This window comes from Protopterus annectens, chromosome 5.part0 (assembly GCF_019279795.1).
Source record: "Protopterus annectens isolate FY-2018-M chromosome 5.part0, PAN1.0, whole genome shotgun sequence".
Classification (NCBI taxonomy): domain Eukaryota; kingdom Metazoa; phylum Chordata; order Ceratodontiformes; family Protopteridae; genus Protopterus; species Protopterus annectens.
The window spans coordinates 1274823142-1274846610 of NC_056735.1; positions in this window are offsets into that span (position 1 = coordinate 1274823142).

Here is a 23469-nt window from a genome sequence, read left to right on the forward strand (position 1 = left end):
GAGGTTAAATTACAAACACACAAACACAGAGAAAGCTCTCCTCCCAAGCACTGCCTGAACCACAGAAGCAAAATGACAGCATCAGTTCTTATATGAGACACCCAAACAGACCGTACGAGTGTGATGTTGTCCTTTCACTTGTGTGTGTCTGTGGTTAGGGCAGTGCCTGGGCAGTCAGCTTTCTCTGTATTTGTGTGTGTGCATGTTTCTAATTATATCCATTCTGCTGATGACTTCATGCCACCCTACAGAGCTAGTCATGGGTGAAAAAAACATAAATAGTACAGACTTGGGCTACATTTCAGAGAGATTGTTTGTATATGACGAACTCATGGTGTGGGCATTGGGGTGTTTTAATGTTTCCTTGCAATCCTAGGAAACAATCATGTTACGTTGTGGTTACAGTCACATCACTGTTTTTTATCTTTGTGTGATGACTGACTGGCATTGCACTTACTCAGTTTAAACATGCTACCTAAAGTTTCTTAACCTCTCCTTACCTAAGGAATGTGCTCCCATTACTACCCCCTCTGCTGTTACTAGTCTTTTAGAAATGGTTACGTAAACCAAACTCCTTGATTATTTCACTAAGTATGGGTTCTTAACAAGTGTTCAGTGTGACTTTTGCAAAGGATTCAGCATGCTTACTGCTGTTTATGTATATGGGCGAACCCCTAAATATGTCTGCTGAGAAAACTACTGTAGTTTTACAGAACAGACTTCAAAAGGACTTTATTTCATTACATTAGCTTAACCTCAATAATGTATTTATTTACTTATTTATTTCTCTGTTGACTGGGATAATTCTGACTAGGCAAAATCCATTTTCAGCAGAAACCCGGGGAGAAAACCTCTACATTTAAGTTATACATGATATACATTTATAGTTGCAGGATAAAAACATCTATACATGAGTTTATTTACATAATTTTTAAATATTTATAAATGTTTCTTACATGAACATAACATTTTAACACAAAATACAAGAAAGAAATGAACATAAATTATTGAATAGAGAAATATACAACAATTAATATATTTACTGCATGATGGCTGCAGGGAAAAGATCAAACTGAAGTGTTTTTGATTTTAGCAATAATTTATACAGACAAGTTGAATGTAGCTTAAAACATAATAAAAGAGACATGAAAGGAGAATTTATGGAAGTGAGCAGGAAGATAAATGGACAGAGGAAGAAATTGTAGTTAGTGGTGGAGTGTGAGAGAAGGAAGAAAAGTAGGTTTAAGAAATAAATGCAGTAAGAGGAGGAGTGACAAGGTACTGACAGATTGGGAAGCAGAATGGCTGTAAGAGTTGAAGAAAAATAATTTGAGTAAAGCTAGCCAGGTGAGCAGGAAAACCAAAGCCATCATTGGCATAGGTGCTGTTTAAGCAAAGTTTTGAAACTAAGTTTTCTATCTGTTTTAACTGTGTGGGGATTTCAATCCAGAGTTTTGGCACATAATGAGAGTAGAGAATTTTTTCAGCAGTGTTAAATATCTTACTGATACAAACTAAAATTTTATTGTGGTCTCTAGTGGGTGAATAGTACAGTAGATTATTTTCTAATGCTGGCCATTTGTTGAAGAGTATAATAGGTTGTGGGCAATGATTAGTCGCAAGTACGTCAATTGGTGAGTTCAAGCCAGTTTAATTTTTTTAATGCAAGGCAGTGGTGTGTTTTATAACGGTGGTTGGCTGGTTGCAACTTTAGCTATTTTGTAGTAGCAGGAGGCTAGTATAGTTTTATATGTAGTGTTGATATTTGTAAGAATAGGGGAACCATAAAATAGAGAAGGAAAGAGGTATGCTTCTGTGAACGTAATCCATGCTTGATCTGTCAGGTAGTGTTTAGCCCTATAGAGGGAGGTGAGTTTTTGATGAGTTTTCTTGATGGAATTAAGTATTTGGTGATCAAATTTCAGGTTGTCATCTATTATGACTCTGAGTAGTTCAGTTTGGCTTATGGTATCTATTTTTGTGTTATTACTTGAGGAAATATGAAATGTGTATTTCTGTTTAAGGTGTTGTTTTGGAGTACATAGCATAATTTTTTTGCGTTAGGCAGCAAGTTAGAATTTTTTAGCCATATTTCAATGTCAGTGAATGATTTTTCAGTCATTCCCTGTAATTTTGTTGCGCATGGGGCAGAGCAAATAAGAGCTGAATCATCAACATATTGTATGAGAGTGGCCCGTATTGTAGTGGTATGAAGTTTATTTATGAAAATATTAAATAGAAGGAGGCCAAGTACTGACCCTTGAGGAACACCAACAGAAACTGGTTGAAATGCCATTTTCCTGCTGAAAATTGAATTAATTACTGTGAAACCAGGAGAGGGAGCAGCAATAATAGTAAATATAATAGTTAATAATTAATAATTATAATAATAATGAACTATTTATTAACTCAATTAATGTGATAATGACTTCTGGGATTGGTCAACACCTGAACAATTCAGCCCCATCCTTTTTAGCAATCTGCTAGAACAATTCTATTAACCAGGTCATCCAACATTAATACTTAACATCCTATTGGATTGCTTCCTGTCCTTCAAGTATGTTAAAGTAGCAGCTGTCAGTATACTTAACCAACGTAAGCTTTAGCTGATAGCCTTCCAAACTAGAAAATCCATGGATACCAGTACTGTGATACTAAAACTGATGCATGCCATAGCAGTAGCCATCAGTAGGTAGTCTGAATGTTTCCAATAATTTTAGACTTAGTTTCACCTTCCTGACATACCTAAGAATCCCCCACTGATTGCTGTTGCAGAAGGCTAACTACTTATGTGTGAGTCAGCATGCTGATATCATTTTATTTATTTATTGACATTTATTTACTCGGAAAGTTCAACTGTGTCCAGAGGCTTCCACTTTCAGCAGAGACCTTGCTTGAGTCTTTCAGCTTTTCCCGGTTAGGGGTCGCCACAGCGGAACTCCAGTCTGCTAATGATTGATAGTTGATTTTTACGTGCCGAGTTACCAGCCCTGATGCACAACCTTCAATGAAGGTACGCCCATTCACGCATGTCTCCAGGCAGAAGACGCTCTAGCTGAGAATCGAACCGGACAGCATCTTACTGTGAGGCGACAACGCTACCGCAGCACCACCACCGCGGGTACTTTCAGCAGAGACCCAGGGAGAAAAACTCCAGTTGCTTGTTAACATAACAGCAATAATGATCAAAATAAAGTAAAATAAAAATAAAAGATGATAGCAAGATATAAATATGTAAATAACAATACAAGTAGAAAAACAGTCACAAAGAGATACCGCAAGGTACAATATAAGAAGCATCACTAATGACCATGTTCTTAAAGTGTTACCAAAGATACAAGACTCTTTTCCATGGGTCTTGACCAATACCCGGATACATAGCAAACAACATCAACATGCTTTTGCTGAACCTCTCCTTAAACTGTTTAGCCTAAGCTTACCAAAAGCTATATTTTTAGTAGACTCTAGAACAGAAGCTGCCATTAAAAAAGAATAATTAATTACAAATCTTGTCACACTGCCTGTGGTAATGTCCCACCACAAGGGTGACCCTATTATGGCCCAGGAAATTACTGACCACTCAGCCTTATGATTCTGATATGTAAAACTGTGCAATGCCATAACCAAACTCATTATGTATGATAGCAAGAATCACATTAGGCTTGACCCACAGCAATTTGGCTTCCTAAAGGGAAGAACATGTTTGTTAAATCTTGTTAAGCTGTCGACAGTGGTCATGCTGTTCATATAGCTTATCTTGTTCTGAATAAAAGCATGTAATGCCATACATTATGATGAAGTAGTAAGGAAACTATCTGCCTTAGACATAGACCTTTGTATAGTTAAGATGGGTAGCCACTTGGCTAAATGACAGAACCCACATAGTTTGAGAGGTATATGCCTCTTCAAATAGTATTAAGATATCAGTGGAGTCCCACAGGAATCTGTACTGAGTCCTTTCCAGTTTGGCATCTACTTCTCTGATCTCAGAACTGATGACTAGGACTTCTGGTTAACCAACGTTGCAGCTGACTGCAAACTGGTTGTAATTGTCAAACTCCACTCAAAAAAACTATACCCTTGAGGCATATTTTACCCTAGTTAATACATGGTCCACAAATAATGGGCTTAAAATTGAGCAACATAAAATATGTCTTCCAGAAAACAGCAATTGCCCACAGTATACAGTATAAGTTGCAATCACTCTCTAAATGAAAAGGTACTCAGGACCTGCACACTTGGGTAGATAGTTCATTTTCTTTTGATCATCACTTGGCAGCTGTAGCCAGGAAGTCCTTCTATTTAACAGAACTAATAGCCAAAGGCATTTTTTCTAGATCAAAAGATGTTATCCTTCCCCTGTATTCAGCATTCTAGATCCAAAAATGCTACCCTTCCCCTGTATTCAGCACTGATCAAACGCAGTTGAGAGTATAATGTTATCTTTGGGATATACCTCACTTGACATAACCAACTCGAAAAGCCCCAGAGATTCCAAACCAAAACGATCTCTGCTCTTTAAAACTTTAGTTACCAGGAGAAGTTAGATGCTCTGCTCCTGTACTCGGCTTTTTATAGGCTCCTGGGGTGATCCATGCCTCAGTTACTGATCCATTAGAGATCCAGTTGTCCTTGACCTCTTATTTCTCAGTAAGTCAAACAGTGCAGCTAACACTAGAACCAGAGACTGAACCTTCATTAGCAGATAAACAGTGAGATTCATCATCTAGTACCTCACCCTTCTCTGGAAAAAATCCTCTGCAGGTTAACCATTGAATTTCAATATCTTCTTCAAAGAGACAGAGGCCAATTAGTCCCAGAATAAAATTGACACCGCCCATTTAGTCCACCAGCTTTAATTTGGCGGAAGATATTCCCAAACCAAATGAAAATTCACTTAAAGCTTCAACACCAACTTTCAAAGGAAACTAAACAGTTTCTAATAAGATCCACATTGATCCCTATATTTTACTGTGCCTTGCTATTAACATTTGTTTATCCAAAATGACAGAAATTACACATAAACCTAAACAAAGCTATCCAGTTCATTAGCTATTTTTTCCAAGAAAGTATTTGCAAAACAATAGGGATGGCCAAGGACAAAAGAGAATGAATACATAATGCAGTGATTAAGTCTCAGCTGTGCATGTCATTCTTAGATGTCTGAATGCACTAACACAAGGCCTTCCTTGAACAGTAATGCACTCACTTGCAAACTGCTGTCAAGGAAAAACCCTAAAAATTATTTTTTTAATGTTTTGGTTTCTTTCTTTATATATTTACTTAATATAATTTTGCCCATCCCTCCTAATAACTATCAAGCATCTTCATTTCATCAGCTATTTGCATAGCTTTCAGCCTCTTACATGCAGAATCAGGCAGAAATTCAGAAACAATCGGGGATACCTTTTTAAATACTAGTACTGAGAAGTTTACATAATATGGGAATATGAATTAGCATAATTTTATGAAGTAAAAGAATCCTGCACTTCAAATTATCATCATTATTGATTTATTAAGTGCAATCCACTAACTTTTATCTCCAGATCACCAGTTTGAGAAGGGATTAGGAGAGACAGAGCAAAATTTTGAGCCAAAATCAGGGAGGTACTTGAAAGTCAGGAAAAATTAATAGGTATATGTCCAGTCATTCCTCTGCAAATGGTAACATCCAAGTAATAGAGGGGCCATCATCTAGGCAGCCATAAAGGGTGGATGATGCTTTTTCCTTTCTTGTGTGTGGGTCACTGTGGCAGCCTAACAACAGACCTCCTACACTACCACCCTTATGTCATGTACACTCTTTCTGTCAACAAATGCACACAGCCTTGTGCATTCTTAAGTCTTGGGCTACTGTATTGCATGCCAAATGCTTGCCTCTGCTAAACACAGGCTCTCAATGATGGGTGAGCCAGTATTGGCTACTCACTCTCACTCTCTCTCATCAGCCTATCCAGACTCTGGATAACCCACTGCAAATTTCTAAAAGTGCTTTGTAGGTTGTCTTCCCCATAAATGAGAAGACAATGTGTTGCCCATTGCACATGTTCATCTATTCCAGAGTGAAGCATGAAGTCAAATGAAGTATGCAGAATGTAGCACAGACCACCGGTTACTTCAGGGTACTGTGCACATGGAGATGGCTTGATGCTGGCTTGGATGGCTGGGAGCCCTGGCACTTTACTACATAATGTGTAACCAAATGAGTAAATATCACCGTATATGTCTGACAACTGCATGGGAACCAAAGGTGTTCATATGCAATAGCTCTTTGGTGACAGTGCACCACTGCAACTACAGTGGAACAATATGCTCTGTTACAGCAGGACTGTGTGGGGTGGGTATATAATATATATACTTCTTCACAAAATCTGGAATGTATGAGCAGGTGTTTTTTAGTTGGCAAGTTTTATTACTCTTTTGCTGTTTCATTTTCATTAGTAAAAACATGATGATGTGTTGATCAGTTTAGAAAAAAAAGCTGAAGAAAAGTACTTGCGTATTATCGCAACAACATTCGGAACTGTAACAGCGGCTCATTGCAAAGCCATTCTCCTATCGACAGAAAGTACTGAAACTGTTTAGGGAAGTGTGTGTCACCAAAGTGTATTTTTTCTGGGACCACGAAAACTTCTGTACATATTACATTGGCTAACATGCTTGTGTGTTTTTATGTTGACTACAAATTTTTCACAGGTATTTTCTTTCTGTCACTACAGTAAAAAAACATAGTCAGCACTACCCTGGATGTAAACAGTTTGCACATATTTTCGGTGTAGTAATGCCATGGCCACTTAATTCTATTTTTAATTGGACTTGCATTGAAAGCGGCACTGATTCACACCTCCCATACAGGATTGCTTACTCTTCACCTGTGCTTGCAAATGTATAGGTCACTTCAGCATACCTCCTAAATGCTGTGCCTTTTCAGATGGCCAAACTGGAACTTTTTTTGTGGAAATATGACATTTTCCAGGGCAAGATCTACACCCCCCCCCCCCCACAGCTGATGCAGACAGGTCTGAACATTACTTTTTCTGGCCAAATACAAGACAATCTCAGCCCTGTAAACATCAGTGTGAAGTAACAGCTGCTGCCTGGTTTCTGGTATTTATTTCATTTCCTCATCTGCTTTCTTGGGAGTCACTGACACTTCAGTGACACACACCAGTTCCCAAAACAGGCTGACAGTTTTCAGCCCCAAAATGGCTAGAAAGCAAGCCACTTCTGCAGATCCTTCTGAATATCTGTTTTTAGACTATAACAGTAAGCTTTTCTTTATTAGATTAAATTTGGATATTTCTAATTAGTGCATTATTTCATGGTTTCAAGTCTATTAGTTTACCTGTCCATGTTAATTAAGTAAACAGATAGATGGGCTGATCCAGAGTCTTTTCAGACATGACCCAGGGACTGAGGCAAGTGAACAGAAAACTTTAAATACATGAGGACATAAATACAATTACAAAAGAATAAAGCAAAAAGTTAGTAACTTTTCAAAGAGTACAAGGTTAATAAACAAACATTTACTTTATGTACAAACAGTAAAGCATATACAATAGCTGAGATTCTTGCAGCAGATTTTGATATGAAATAATTTGTTAACGGCAGGACAAATAGGAGTGGATTGGTTATCCAGCTAACAGTTTGCAGCTACAGATTACTTCTTGACTGATGTGCTCAGCTAGAGTTGTACTGTACCCCTGTAGAGAATCCTGATGCTTTTTCAGCTCTGCAATTGTTCCATAACACTGAGCCTATTCTAGAAAGTGCCCATTCTTCAGCCACTGTTTTGAAAGGGGGGGCTGAAGTAGATTGTGCAGTCCAGTGTGCTTTTAAGGAGTAGTTTTGCTTTCTGAGTGTAAGTTTTCTTTTCATAGGTGGGCAGTATCCCTCTTTCATTATTTTATATAAAAATAGGTCTAAAAGAAAGGTTGATCTTTTACTTACTGGAAGTCATTTGAGTCTGTTTAGCAAGCTGCAGTGGTGACAGTAAGCTTCTGCCTGAAGAACAAATCTACACATTTTACTTTCTCCTCTCTTTAGCCTAGGTAGTGTAAAAGACTAATAGTTGGAGACCATATTCCACTTTGAGGATAAGGCAAGGTGACCAACTGTCCCAGTTTTTCCAGAACAGTCCCAGTTTGGAAGTCTCTGTCCCAGAATCCCAAACATTGTTTTTGGGACACAGAAATGTCCCAGTTTAGACCACTCAATGTGAATGGTGACCTGGCTTCCCGGCACGGCCAGTCCCCCTGCTTTCCCATACTGAACAGCTCCAAGGATGTTGCGATTTTTCAAGGATGCCATTGGATATGGCGTAAGGTCAGATGCCTTCAAACTGGCAGGAGCCTTCCAGGCCCTGCCACCATCTGTTAGTCACTCCCTCAAGGACTTCATCATAGGGGGGAGCTTTGCCTAACCCCACTCACCCAGACAGGAGCTCTCCGGGCCCCACACCCATCTTCCTGGCACTCCCTTACTGACTTCTGTCAGGGCCAACCCCTACAGGCCTCCCCTTTGACCTGACCAAGAGACCTTCCCTGACCACAACCTGCCCCGATGTCAGGGGACTCTGCCACCTCCATGTCTCCTGCAGGTTGCCAAATCATGCCAGATCCCTTATGCCCTTGGGCCTTCTCAGGGGAGCTTTCCTCCAATCCTGTCTGCCATTCCTGAACTCTCCTTGGCCACTGAGGGGCAGATCCGCTCTCATGAAAGACTTCAGAGTCCCCCTGCTTTCCCATCCAGAGCAGCTCTGGGGGCTTCGAGATTTTTCAAGGCTGTTGTCAGTTATGGGGTGAGGTTGGATGTCTTCGCCCAGGCAGGAACTCTCCAGGCCCCTTCACCAATCGCTCTGGTGCTTCCTTAAGGACTTCTATCACAGGGAGTTCTGCCTGACCTCCGCTCACCCAGGCAGGAGCTCTGCAGGCCTGCCACTGTCCACCAGTTGCTTCCTTAAGGACTTCTGTCATGGGGGGGCTGTGCCTGATCCCACTCACCCAGGCAGGAACTCTGCAGGCCCCACTGCTGTCCACCCCAGTGCTCCCTTAAAGACTTCCATTGTGGGGAGCTCTGCCTGACACCACCCTCACCCAGGAAGGAGCTCCCCCAGCCCTGCCACTATCTGCCTCTCTACCCCTTCCAGATTTCTGTCCCAGAGGGGACATGGTCCATACCACCTCACACAGATGGGAGCTGTCCTGTCCCAGTCACTTTACACCTCTCTCTCTCTCCCTTCCAGACTTCCAGTCAGATGGACCCCCTCTGGGCTTCCCCTTCTACCCAGAAAAAAACAGCATTTTCCAAGTTTACATATCTCCTGACTGCTGCCAAATCATGCAGTGTTGCGTGTGCTCTTGGAGCCTCATAGGGGGTCTTCCCAGCTTCATGGAACTCTGCTAGGCTGAGAAGCCTCAGACAGTCCCTCATCCAGACTTCTGTGACACTGATTCTCCCCTTTGCCTTGCACCTAGGGCTTTCAAATTCGCAGGGGAGATGGCCCTGGGTCCCCCCATCTCCATGCTTTTTTGTGGCATACCTCATTCTCACTCCACCACTGTGCCAGGCACCAACAAATGTGCATCACTTTGAGCCTCCTGGCATGTGGACTCTTGTGTCCTGGGTGATGCTGTTCACAGAAAGGCATCCCCACAGTACCAAGTAAAGGACAGAAGGCCAACCTGCTGGCCTTGGTGTGAGATGACATGGCGGCCCTATCTCCACTCTCATGTGGGCCAGGAGAATGGGATTGCAGACCTGGCTTCCCAGGGCAGCCCTCAAGTGTCCCAATTTAGCTCCTGTAACAAAACGGTCACCATGGGATAAGGACATTTTTGGTGAGGGCTATATGAGCAGAAGGAGAGAAGATCCGAGAGACTTTATGGTAGAGTTTCATTAGGTAAGAGTATTTTATCACTCATGTTGTGTGTGTGTGTGTGTGTGTGTGTGTGTGTGTGTGTGTGTGTGTGTGTGTGTGTGTGTGTGTGTGTGTTTGGCAAATGATAACGAAGGACCTAGAGTATGCTCCAGGTACTTGTATTCTGTTAAGTAAGAAATTATTATTTTGATTGCCTGTAATGATACTGACAGGTACATGATAGAGTTTGTTAGGGGGGTGATGAGCATAATACTGTTTGTCAGTGCTTGATTAGTTGTTCATTGGAAATAACTTACAAAGACCCAAGAAGGAATGTTGGAGATTTTGAAGGACAAATGTACAGTTACTAACCTGAAGGATTATTTCACCTCTGTACAATGTTACATTTAGATGAGGCAGATCTTGTGAGGTCATTGATAAACAGTGAAAACAATGTGGGACCTAAGCCTGAACCCTAGCTCTCAACTCTACAGATTTTTGCAGAATGTCCAGATTTTTGCTTCATATTTTTGGTCTGTTCCTCACAAAATTTGTGGTTTGCAGGCAAATTATTACGGACTAAAGTCACTAAATAATATCCTACATTTGAGTTTCAGACTTAGTATATTTCAGGAAATGCATACTAACACAAATCATGTTAATCTAGCAACTTTGTAAGTTTATAAGAGCAATATTTAAAATCTGACCCTATTTTTAGGCCTTTGTCCCCACATTGTTTTAGGCTTTGTCTAGACTTCTTGCACTAAGAGGTTGGGAGGTATGGAACCATAATGGTCTCTTGTTTTAAGGGTGCTTGAATATGAGAGTTGGTTGCTAGCATATACTTGGAATGTTCTATTTTTTAGGTAATTTTTAAATGGCATTATTGTATTTTCACCAAATATTACTTTTTTGTAAATCTTGTAATGAGCAAGTTGTGATGCATGGTTTCAAAACTCTTTTCACATCAACAAAGACACTGGCTCTGCTAAATCCTTTGTTAATGTTGCCATAGAAAGAGTCAGAAACTGTTAAAAACATGTTGTCTATCTGAATGTAGGCTATTGTAGCCTATGTTTGAGCATTTGCTTCTAAAGTATTTTTTCAAATAGTTTGGCAAGTGGTCATAGGTTTGAAAAAGGTTAAACTTGTTTAATGTTTTCTGAAAAGGAATTTTGGCTAGTGGGATAATGGTTGCATGCTTTAGTGGAGGAGGTACTATTCCAAAGATATGGGACAGAGTATAGATTAGGGTAAGTGGCCTGGCAATTTTATCATCTGTTCTTTTAAGGAAAGTAGGACAGAGGGTAGAGAATTTATCAGATGACTTATTTAGGTTTTTTAATAGTGTGGAGGTTTTTTTACAGAGATTTCGAACAAATGAAAGATAATGACACACATATTCTGCTAGGGGATAAAACTGAGGCTGTGTGTCAACATCAGGCACTGATAGCTGGACTGGAAAATGCTGGTGAAAGGGAGAAAAGATTTATAATCCCCTGCTAAGTGATTGTCTGAATACCTTGAAAATCTGTCTGGAGAGTTAGTGGGGGCTGGTGACTTGTCATGTTAGTTGCTTTAATACTGACCATAAGTGCTTTGGGTTGTTAATGGTAGACATTTTCTTTTTTCTTAAGTAAAGGGGTCGGGCTGTGTTGGTTGCCACTCTAGTTTGTTTTCTTCAGGACAGGTAGTCTTAATGCAGTTGGATATCACTTGTGTTTTGCTTCCACAATGCACAGGCATTTTCTCTCTGTTCCTCATGGAATTCTTAAGATAACCATTTTAATCTCAGGACCTGCTACAGTGAGTCCCATAAAACTAAGAATGAATGATCAAAAATAGTGAACTTACAAATACTAAGTCTCAGATTGCCATTTCTCAGACTATTCCCTTTTATCCAAGGTATGTTAATCTTGGAGTTGGTATATGTGTAAATTTGGTGGGTGTGGGGTTGCAAGGGACCACCTGTAAAAAAGAAATTTAAAGGAGAAGAACAATATTCGATATTCACTCTTTTCCTGCATTTTCGGTGGGGTTTTCTTGCATGTCAACACACGGTATTGCGAGTACTGACATTTCAATTGGGAGCCGATTCTTATTGTCTGTAAATAATCAAGGGCATTTTTGTCCACTTCTTCTGCGTGGGATGTGGAATAAAGCATCTTAGATAGTGGTGAGATATTTAGTGAAGAAAGCTGCATCTGCTACTGGGTCAGAAAGTAGGTATAAAGGTGACCATTCAAAGTCATCCAGGTGTTGGTCTATGATAGCTAGTTAGCAAAGAGCAACCAGTGACCAAATGGGAAATGGGCCTGATTGTTTGAAAAGAGCATGAGCAAAGGACTGGACTGTGGTGACTAAGAAAATTGGACAGAATGTTAATGTCTTTACACTGATCGTCCATATTTGAATAATTTACTGAGTGCAAGTTGGATCCGCAGTGGTGGTGCTGTGGTAGCATTGTCGTCTCACAGTAAGACGCTGTCCGGTTTGATTCTCAGCTAGACCATCTTCTACATGGAGACATGCGTGAATTGGTGTACCTTCGTTGAAGATTGTGCATCAGGGCTGGCAACTCGGCACGTAAAAATCTACTGCCAATCATTAGCGGACCGGAGTTCCGCTGTGGCGACCCCTAACCGAGAAAAGCCGAAAGACACAACAACAACTGAGTGCAAGTTGGGTCTAGTGGGTGTTTTTACTAGTTGCTTGATCATAATTTTGTAATCATTTTACTGTTCAGCCTTGTTTTCTAGACTCATTATTTATTCAAAACTTTAATGCCTCAGTACTGATTAATTATCTTAACTGGTCATTGATTAAACAAGGCCTTTGGAGAACAGCCCAGAGCAGTTAAACTAAGACAACTGATCTTTTAGTGGAAATGCTCTGTTTCTGCTATTGTCTGCAAAGTTATTAAGCAGCAATTCTGTCATTCCTATACATGAAAGTATACATTTGGAAAAAAGTCAGTATTCTGCTAATTACATTACAGTGCCATCCTCCAATAACAAAGTCATTCACTCATTTATTCATTCATTCTTTCTTTCTCCAATTATCCACTTAGTGTAATACAGGGTAGTGAGGGAGTTAGACCCTATACTAGCATTCAGTTGGTACAAGGCAAAAAAAAAAAAAAAACATCCTGAACAGAGAAACAAGACATCACATTACATGCACCACCACCACCACACACATACATACTGCATGTTCACTAATTGGAAATTTACAGATTCTTCAATTTCACCTAAGATATCGCTTTTGCATGCATTAGAAAATAGGGCACCCATTAATAGCTTGCACAGACACAGGCAGGCCATGCACACTCCGCACAGAAGGCATACCAGCTGAGTACCAAACTGAAAACCAAATAAGACAGCAACGCAAACCACTGTACCAATATCTTTATAAAAATAAGAGGCACAGTATACAAAGCAGTTGAGAAGCAAAACCTAGTTATCATTTAGAGGAATCCCTACTCTGAGCTGCACAGCAACCTTCTTTTAAACAACCACGACTAACAAAAATCATTGTGTGCTTTTGTCTATGCATATTGTTCATCTTGAAAAAGAAGTTAATCTCTAAAGAAACCAAAAACCTCAGTGTCTTTTGCTTTGCCAGTAGAACTGATATGTCTGGTTTCAGGTAAAAAGCTAAAAGACTAAACAAAGTGGAAAATATAGTCTGCTATAAGAAATAGAGAAAGGAAGCATTTTGTCTAATGCTAGACATGTCGGTAATGATCTGTAGGAAGTTCTGTTGAATATTTTAGTGCTGTTTTCTTGAAATGGCAGTAACCTATGTCATTACAAATGTGCTTTTAAGATTTCTACCACTAGCCTACACTTTATAATGGGTTCCATGTGATGTTTAAAAAATCACAGTGATGCTTCTTTCTTGAAAAAACACTATTTCCCAAAACATATAATGCAATTTTTCTGGGAATAGTAATACCAGAAGGCAAAAATGGTCATCATGGTGAGATGTTTACAGTAAATACACGTTTTCTTTTCCTTAACAAGAAATGACTTAGCATATAATCAAGACAATGTATTTATTCTTCTGAAACGATATTCTGGTTTCATTGTATGGCATTCTTATTAGTGAAGATATAAACTAATATATAATTATGTAACAAAACAGGTAAATAATTTAAGTTGAGCAGAATGTAAAAAGTAACAGGAACAGAACAAGTATGCCAGACTCAACAAACAGAACATCTTTAAAATATGTCATGTGTTAAATGGTTGACAGAATTGCTAAAAAATGCAGAAATACAAAAAAAAAAGACTGAAAAAGACTACTATACCATCTCTATGACTGGTATCTTGCCACATTCTAAAGAGAGAGCTAAGTTAAGGTCTGTATTTTGGTACTGAGTGTTACTTTGCTAGTTTTTCCTAAATTAATCACATTTAAAACACAGTAAGAGATATACTGGGTTATAATCATGCAGTTTTGTAGCCCCATATAAAAGAGTTTTACTAGTACTGAATAAAATTAGTGCCTGGTGTGTTTATATAGAGTACCACAGTAGACCAAATACGCAGGTCACAAAAATGTATGCCAATAAGAACTCAGACCTTCAGCATTCTGCATTGTACTCTGCTAGCTGCTTCAACCCCCCCCCCCCTTTTCAGACAGCAAACTGATTAGATATCAGACTTGAAAACTGTATTTTATTTATTTATTTAACATTTGTTTACCGGGAAAGTTCAACTGAGACAGAGCCCATTTTCAGTGGAGGCCCGGAGAGAAATGCTCCAGATGCATGTCTTTGGAACGTGGGAGAAAATGAATGCAGTTCTAAGCTAGATAACATCTCTGAAGAGGAAGTACAAAGGGATTGTTGTCTAAGTCTCTAGCATGGAGGCAAATAATTAGATACTCTAAGTTGTACTTAAGCTAAAAACTTGTGGAGGCAAATAATTAGATGTTACAAGTTGTACTTCAGTAGCTGAAAACTATTGTGAGCCATGGAATTACAAAAACAGCCAGAAAATACAGAACAGCTGAGAATGTTGAATATCGCTGTTCTCTTTTAACGTTGTTTTTGTTGGGGAGTGTCAGAGGTTCAGAGGTCACTGTGCACCGAAGAAGCCAGAACATTCTGAGAAACATATATCTATATATATATATATATATATATATATATATATATATACCCACATTTCAGTCATCCACTCTCTCTGTCTCTCTCTTTCTCTCTCGCTTGTCCAGGGCTGACACTAATGAGACTTGGAATAACACACTGCTACCCTTAAGAACACCACGATATTGTGCATTTGCATTGAAAATGTAGAAAATACTATTATAATAGCTAATTTATAGATTTTGTAGGCTCTAGTGGATATGGAACTACATATAGAAAAACACCACCGGAGTAGAATGAAGCTGAAGTATTTCCTTTAATACATGGACACTTTCACCCAGGGGTCTTAATTTGGAAGTAAATTTAGTGTATTAAGTATAAAGTATAAAGTTATGGTATTGTATCATGTTGGCTTTACTGTTCATTCCTGTTTATTTATTTTGTATGTTTTTGTAACAAAAATGCAGTTTTGATGGCTTGTTTAAGTAATAATTTAAATAATTAAAATATATAGTAAATGTGAATACTTTATTAAGCTGAAAATTTTGGAATGATGTTAATTGATATCAATTGAATGTAATTAAATGAAATCAACAAATGGTTCAGGGTTTTTGAAATATATTTAAGATGGCTGTATTTTGGATTAGTTGTCCGTTGAAGGCAAATAGCCGAGGTACCAGATTCATGTATTAAAGGAAATACTTCAGCTTCATTCTGCTCTGGTGGTGTTTTTCTATATTTTTCTACTATTCTGTGTCTTTGATATGGAACTACAGTCTGAAAATTAATACAGTGAATAGGACTTCTTTAACCATGTCTGCTTGAATGCCAGTTTTGGTAACTTTTCAGTGATTGTTTTCCCTTGGGAGCTTCACCCTATATTCATACCTCCTTATTTGTTACTACCACTAATCTACTGCAACTTGAAAGTACAGAAGACTCCCTCTTTATCCATCCTCTCTTTAACTGGCCTCCTCTTTAATCAGCCATCAAATTTCTGCCATAGCCCTAGCAAAAGGCAACAGACAAGAACAGTACTTCTGCCTCCTCTGGGCTAATTAATGGCAGACATTTGAGTTTTAGACTTTATATTCTTTAGCAAAATCTATACTAACTCAAATCCTGTTATTCTAGCTGATTTATAACCTATAAATGCTATTTTGTATGCATTTCCCGATTAACCAGCTATTTATTTATCCAGCCTAAGGTCCAGTCCAGCAAGACCAGATAAGAGGGAGTCTACTGTAACAACTTTTCAGTTGTTGCTTTTGGTTGGGGGGGGGACTTCACCATACATCTGCATGCCTTTGTTATCTGTTACCTCCTTTGATCTACTACAGCTTGGAAGTAAGGCTAAACACCAAACCATTCAAGGAGTTGGGCTTCATTAAGTGTTCACAGATGCAGTCACTATCAGAATGTTGTAGATATCCTGCTCCAAGTACACAGTAAAATACTCTTATGTAGATCTAGTCTGAGATACATCCACCTAACCAACCAATAGAAGACCATAACGTACTGAAGCCTATGTACATAAATGCTTGAATATCCACTATAGTCATGGAAACAACTGTGAAAATGTTGTACTAGTTTGGCTATAAATGTAGACAGAATGAGCAAGATGTAATCTTATGTATGCCCAGGTAGAAAAAAAAGATTTTTTTTACCAAGAAGTGGTGAGCTTTCATTTACTCATATCAGGTATATTTAGAAGAAAAGTGAAGGAAATTATAACAAAGGCATATTCTGAGTCATATGGTGAAACTCACATTATTTTAGTCTTGGTTAAAGATTTTCTGCTATATGAGTAAAAATATATGTATTCTTACAAAATAAGTCTGCTACCCAACCCTTGAGTATTATCTTGTCAGTGTCAACTTGTCACTTTCAGTTCCATGAGATTGAACTCATTGATGAATTTCAATTTGAAGGTTATTTTAGCATAATGATCATGTGTGCCTTAGTAGTACTCACCTTCAGGATTTACCTCCTTTCTCATGGACGTCAAAGACCTTTTCTCTGTGATCCCACATAGTTTGGGGACGACATGGTTTTAAAATTAATTGACAGAAACAAAGATCATAGACACAAAGGTAACTGATGTACTTAGAACTTTTATTGAGCTAATCCTGGAAAAGAATTGTATTTACTTTGATAGGATAATTTACAAACAAAAGAAAGGGGTAGCCATGGGGTCTATTTGTGCCCCAGATTTTGCTAACATAGTAATGGCATATTGGGAGCATTATGATGTATTTAATTCAAGTTATAAAGGGGAATATACCCTTTACAGACACTACCTTGATGATTTGGTCATCTTTTGGCAGGATACTGAAGAAAATCTATTGGAATTGGAATTTTTTGATTATATTAATAGTAGCACTCAATTTTTAAAATTTACAATTGAATATTCAACCAGTATATTAAATTACTTGAATGTATAGATTACCAGGGATGTCATGAATAAGAAAATCATGTCAAATATTTTTAGAAAGCCTACAAACTTAAACACCTTTTTACATTTTAATAGTTGCCACCCCCAAAATTAAAAAAAAGCCTTGGTAAAAGGGCAGTTGGTTAGGCTGTGTGCCATGATTTCCGATCCTGTTTTATTTCAAGAGGAGGCTGATAAAATATGGTCTATGTTCAGAAAAAGAGGATACCCAGAGAATTTTCTTTTAAATATTTTTGCAGAAGTCAATCTCAAAAGAATGAAAGGATTGTATTTCCCCATCCTAGGTGAACAAGTACTTCCCAAGCAAGATTCGACTAGAAAAACAAATGTTTCTAACAATAGTCTTATATTTACCTATAATGGGGATTGTCATATTAATTCCCAAAATAGCAAGAAGGAATTGGAAGGTGTTTGAACTGTGGTGGATAAACCAAAAAGCAATAGGAAATAATCCTGGTATAGCTTTTAGGAGAGATTTGTGTATCAAAAACGATATTGAAAGAATGGGAGATACACGTAATGCCTGTCCCCAACTTGGCAAAAGCAGGAAGAGGATGGTTAAATGTAGAAGATGCCCCCAATGTTCTCTTATACTTAAGAATACTGCTAATACCAAAGGGTATGGTTATGTTAAGGCAGATATTTACATGAATTGTAGTTCCAAGGGAGTGATTGATATTGCTATTTGTCAGCCTTGTTATGAATATTATGTAGGGAAAAGTGAAAGATCATTTAAATGAAGGATATATGAACAAGTATGCTATTAAAAAGCAAAATCAAACAAATGCTCTATGGAAACACATTCAACAGAATAAAGGTCATACATTAAAGTTTTTTGCCTTGGATGCTGTGAGACAATATATAAGGGATGGACATGGAAATTTAGATTAGAAGCTAAAGAATTATTTTGCCAGATTAAATTATTTGCTACTAGACCCAATAGACGTAACAATATTATTTCTACCTTACTGATTTTAAAATTAAAATATGTAGGATATGTGCTTTAATTTAATGTTTTAATTTGAATTTATTATTATTTTTACAGTAAGTTTGATGTCAATTAATATAGGTTTGATGATGATGATTTTGTTTAATCAATTTGGAACAGGTTTATGTATGCATATTTATAAGTCTTTTAAGTAATATGTATGGTAGGATGCTGTTGTTTTAAATGGTTGAATGATGTTCAACACTTCCTGTCTTTAGTTTATTTGAGGAAGTAATGTTGTAATTCATTTTTTATCTCAGATGAAGTCCTGAAATATTGTATGTGATGAAAGCACTCACATTTTCTATTAAACAGTATTTTTAAGTGGCGTGTCATTATTTAGACTTGAATTTAGAACTTCCTAAGTTCCTGAAACTGGATGCTTTGGGTTCTTATCATATTATTTGAATTCAGTGGTGCTGTGAGCAATATTTATTCTGTGGAATGAGTTACCTTACTAATTGAGTGTTTGTTTGTTTGTTTGTTTGTTTGTTTGTTTGTTTGTTTGTTTGTTTGTTTGTTTGTGTGTTTGTTTGTTTGTGTGTTTGTTTGTTTGACTTCTGGCCTCTTCCACAAAACTTCACCCAAATCCTCCAAATGCCTCCCACCCTTCTACTTCTCCAAAACAAGCAAACAAAAAGAGATTTTTCTAGACTTTCCCTCTGGCCCTGAAGCCATCTGCCCCTTATTTCTCTACCATTATTAGGATTTCATATACAACCCATGAAAACACATCTACAATATACCTGGAAATCAGCATTTATCAGACCTGAAGCAAAAGATCACATACCCTTCTCAGCCTCCCAGTTCTGCCCCATCTCAATACATTCTGCCCTGGGTAAATTCCTTGAAAATAACATTTACATCCAATTCACCACTTCCTTTCTCAGAAGTAGCATGTCTTTTGGGCAGGTATGAGTACCTTGACTGCTCTCTGCACACTCACTGATGACATCCTCACTAACCTGGATAAAGTTAACCTCACTGGAGCAATATTCATTGGCCTTACACAAGCCTTTGACCTAGTTGACCCTTCCATTCTAATACCCCATGTACAAGAAATCAGTGCAAGTTCTGAAGGTACAAGATATCAGTGGGCCTGCCTTATCGGATACAGCCTTCACTCTTTTATGAAAACAGCTCTTGCACTAATATTGTTCTCCATTTTTATAAACAAACTGCCTCCTGCCATAACAAATCCTTTCTCTACATAGTTATCTATATATCCAACCCTTCTCATAACATCATCCAAAATCAACTTCAAGCTGACATTCTACAACTAAACTGCTGACTTTGTTGTAAAAAACTACTCCTCTACCATTAAAAAAATGTGTGCTGTTTGGTACTTAAAAGACTCTCTAAAGAAACTAGCCATCTCAATATCAAAGACCTGGACAACAACCTAACTGAATCCACCATCATTTAGATCAGCGGTCTCCAAACTTTTTTGCACCAAGGACCAGTTTTATGTAAGACAGTTTCCACGGACTGGTCATCTCATGTGCATAAAAATAAAGCATAATAAAGTACATAATAAATACAACTCACCATAACACAGAATCAATAGGTGCTTTGAGCTTGTTTCTGTGCAATGAGATGGTCCCATCTGAGGTGATGAGAGACAATGACACCCGAAGTGTGTTCTTTATGTCCAGATTACTCCGAAATTTTGTTTTGGTTGCTGTCACTGCAGAAAACCCCATTTCACAAAGCTAGGATGTTGGAAATGGAAGTAGGGTTTTCAATGCTTATTCTAGCAACGTTCTAAGATTATAAGAGCAATATTTAAAATCCATCCCTATCATTTATGGCTCTGACAAACCTCTCAACTGTCCAGATTTTTGCAGAATACCCAGATATTTGCCTCATATTTTTGATCTGTTCGTCATAAAATTTGTAGTTTTCTGGATTTTTCTACCAAATAAGTGAGAACTGAAGTCATAATATAATGCCAGGCATTTGAGGTTTCAGACTTCATATCCTTCAGAAAATGCATGGTAACACAAGACCTTGCATTCTATCATATTTCTAAGTTTATAAGAGCAATATTTAAAAATTTTCCCTGTTTTTGTGGCTTTGTCAACCTATTATTTTTGGCTTTTTTCAGATTTTATGCACCCAGAGGTTGAGAGAGCAGAGCAACACAGACTCCAAATGTGCAAAACAATATTTCCCCATAGCTTTACAGCTGACTACTCAACATTTCAGCTGTCTTTGATTTCATGGGAAATTTGGTGACAGATGGAAACCTTGATACTGCTTGGAGCTAGCATAACTGGAAAACATGATAGGGATAACTTGGACAAAGAGTGATAGTTTAAAACACAAGAAACTTGTCAACTATTTTTTCCGAAAGGTTGCAGTCTTGGAGTCTGTATAAATTTCAAGTCTAAGCACATCCCTACAACATGTAAGCAAGTAACTTTGTTAAAACATACCAAGGAAGCATTCAATCAAATAGGAAAAAAGGAGCATTAAAACTGAACAGCTTAAGGTAATCCATAATAGCTGACTAAGCACCAACACTCTGTTTGTCATCAAATGTTAAGCAGTAAACCTAAAGAAAAAATATATCTCTGAGAGAGACAAGCTGGCATATTGCACAAGCAAGAGTTCCTATCCCACACTGCAATTCTAACTCAGAGATTGCTACATGCCAGTAAAAGAGTTCATATCCCACACTGCAATTCTAACTCAGAGATTGCTACATGCCAGTAAAAGAGTTCCTATCCCACACTGCAATTCTAACTCAGAGATTGCTACATGCCAGTAAAAGTGAAAGTACAGAAATCTTTTCAAATTAATATCAGAAATGTTTTGATCAAGTAGGTATTTTCTGGGGTTATCTGTCAAATAACTCATCTTTAATAATTAGGTCTGTAGCTCCCTACCTCAGTAGTTCACCTTCATCAAACATTTTGTGCATTACAAGTATGGGTTTTCTAATCAGTGTTTTCACCAACTCCATAATCAAGTCTATCCTATCAAATCTCCCACTCTGCAGTTGGGATGTAACATTTACATTAGGACGCTCAACAGCTCAATGCTCTCCTAGGAGTTTCTGGGACTTGCTGTTATTTTCTTGTAGAAGTCTCCCACAAAGTCCTAAACCCTTCTAGTTTTACATATGACTTTCTGATTTTTTTATTTACAATTTGATTTTATTTTTTAGTAAAAAAGAAAAAAAAAGATGAGTGGGCTTCCATGGCTGATGCAGCAACTCCACACACTTTAATGTCACATAATAGCAAAAACAACAGAAACTAAGTAAAAAGGTGAGCACTTTCACAGTCAATAATATGACTGCTTCTTCAGACCTAATAAAACAGCTCTCCTACTCTATTTATACCAAATACCAATTAACTAATGGAGGTTGGGGGCCGCTGAGTAAGATACCATTGCATTTAGCTTGATCACTCCCTCAACATCCACAGCCATATTCAAGAAGTTAGAACCAAAGTCAACTACCTCCTATTCTGGGCCCAAAATACATCTCAGTTACTCTCACAACCTGCTAAAGCAGCCTTAGACAAAAGTGTCCTGCTTGCAAAACTAGAATATGGCCAAACTCTATACACCACAGCCTTGCAAAAAAGCAATGCCACTTTACAATCTCTTTCTAATAAAATCTGACATTTCATGACCATATTAGAAGCAAACTTCATCTTAGCTCCCTTCTCTGCAAACTCCTATGGTAGGGCACACCACCCCCTCGCCCAACAATGAGATTACCTACATCCAACTCACACTACAATCTGTAGTATTCTACATATGGTACCCCCTAGATCACCAAATTCTTGAGTAGGAGCATTTTGTCCTAGCTAAGCCTTTGGCAGCCTATCATCCTAAATAAGGCATTTTAGGCAACCAGTGATTAAACTCCTTGGTCATTTGGACTGGAAATGCATGAAGCATTTGCAATACATGAGGCAAAACAAACAATGGCAACAGCAAAACCCCTCTGATCAAGCTTTAGTGATAATATATTTAATTTACTGGAGAAGCCCTCTATTTGTAATGTCAACTCATGATATGCTAACTTAATGGGACTCTCCATTGTCCATTTAAACCACACCCCCAAGGACTATGTCTTTTTTCTCAAGAATGGAAAATTTGCTTTAAGTCACTTTGACAGCTTATAATTATTTTTATATCTTGCATATTAGATTCATTACTTGTGTAGCCTGATACCTCCCCTTATCTCCTCGACATTGCACAAAGGCCCTCATATCCTCCTCTGGTTCAGTTAATGAAATAAGGATATAATCTGCAAAAAAGGATTATTGTAATGCTTTGCTGTCCATAAACATATCCCCTAACTTTGATTGTGATACTGTATATATCTGGCTAGTGGCTCCAAATACATAGTAAACAATAATGGGGAGAGGAGATAGCCTTGTCTGGTCCCCTCTCACCAAACTTAACCTCTTGGATAGTCTTAATGCAATCTTTACCTATGCTTCTGCCCCAGAAAAAAATAGCTTCAAGCAGCTCTGGGTGAACCCATAACCTTTAGTACTGAAATTAAAAAAGACCATTCTGCCCTGTTTATAGGATCATAGGATCATAGGAAGTTACTAGGTTATTGGTCCTGAGGCCCTTACAAGCCTAGCTAAGAATTTAGCCCATGTTCTGACAAATCAGCACCCAATGCCTCTGTCCAGCAGGGACACAGGTGGAATCCCAGGGGTGCATTTTCTTTCCCCATCCAGTTATCCAGGTTGCACTTAAAAAGGGTTAATGAGGTACTCTGCTTGATGTGGAGAGGGAGTCTATTCCACAGAAGGGGGAGTCTCTGGGACACAAATCTGTCCCGCCAACAAATCTTGTTGACCAGGTTGAGGCCATGCATGTGGGTTACTCGAGTGGAGCTTGAGTTAAAGATATGCAGCAGTCCCATCAAGGCGGAGTCTGGGATTGCTTTGTATGCCAGACAGAGGTCACCTCTGAGGAGTCTGTAGGAGACTGAGTAGAGGGACAGGGCCTTTAGCCTATCAGTGTAGGGTAGATGTTTGAGGCCTTGGACTCTCCTGGTGAGAAACTCTGTGGTCCCTCCAGCTGCTGCATGTGCT